The following is a 963-nucleotide window of genomic DNA, read 5'->3' on the forward strand; positions in this document are numbered from 1 at the left end:
TCCATTTGGAATGTTTGGTAGACAATATTCTTTGTGGCCAGTCATTCTTACGCCGTACAATTTACCGCCGGATATGTGCATGGAACAAGAATTTCTATTTTTGACCATATTAATCCCTGGGCCGAAGCATCTAAAACGGTCTCTTGATGTTTTTCTTCAACCGTTGATAGAAGAGCTAAAGCAATTGTGGTCAGAAGGGGTGTGGACGTACGATTGTTCCTTGAAAAACAATTTTACGATGCGAGCAGTTCTGCTGTGGACGATAAGTGATTTCCCTGCTTATGGGATGTTGTCTGGCTGGACAACACATGGAAGATTATCTTGTCCATATTGTCTTGGATCGACGGATGCTTTTCAACTGAAGAATGGTAGGAAGAGTTGTTGGTTTGATTGTCATCGTCGCTTTCTTCCACTTGCCCATTCGTACAGAAGAAATAAGACATTGTTTCGGCACAAAAAAATTGTCAGAGATGGTCCTCCTCTATATCTCACCGGCCAGCAGATCGAAGCAGACATTGATTATTACGGAGCTCAGGAAACAGTTAAGGTTGGAGGTAATTGGCATGTTCCTGGAAATATGCCTGATGGTATGGTGTCTCTCACAATTGGCATAAGAAGACTATATTTTGGGAGCTACCCTATTGGAAGGATCTTCTCTTACGCCACAATCTGGATGTCATGCATATTGAGAAGAAATTTTTTGAGAACATCATGAATACATTACTTAACGTCCCTGGGAAGACAAAAGGGCGAGATCCACAAGAGTCCGATCCAACCCGTCAACAGCCGAGCAACCCCACCAACTACTTCGAGGATATGTAGTTTTTTTTATATTTCTGTTTGTATTATGAATTTAAATATTATTGTATGACTTTTAAATGCCTTTTTAAAATATGTTTTTCAATTTTATATTTCATTTTAAAATTTAAATTATTTTAAATTCTGAATATTAAATATAAATTA

Source organism: Brassica oleracea, chromosome C6, assembly GCF_000695525.1.
Source record: "Brassica oleracea var. oleracea cultivar TO1000 chromosome C6, BOL, whole genome shotgun sequence".
NCBI classification, from domain to species: Eukaryota; Viridiplantae; Streptophyta; class Magnoliopsida; order Brassicales; family Brassicaceae; genus Brassica; species Brassica oleracea.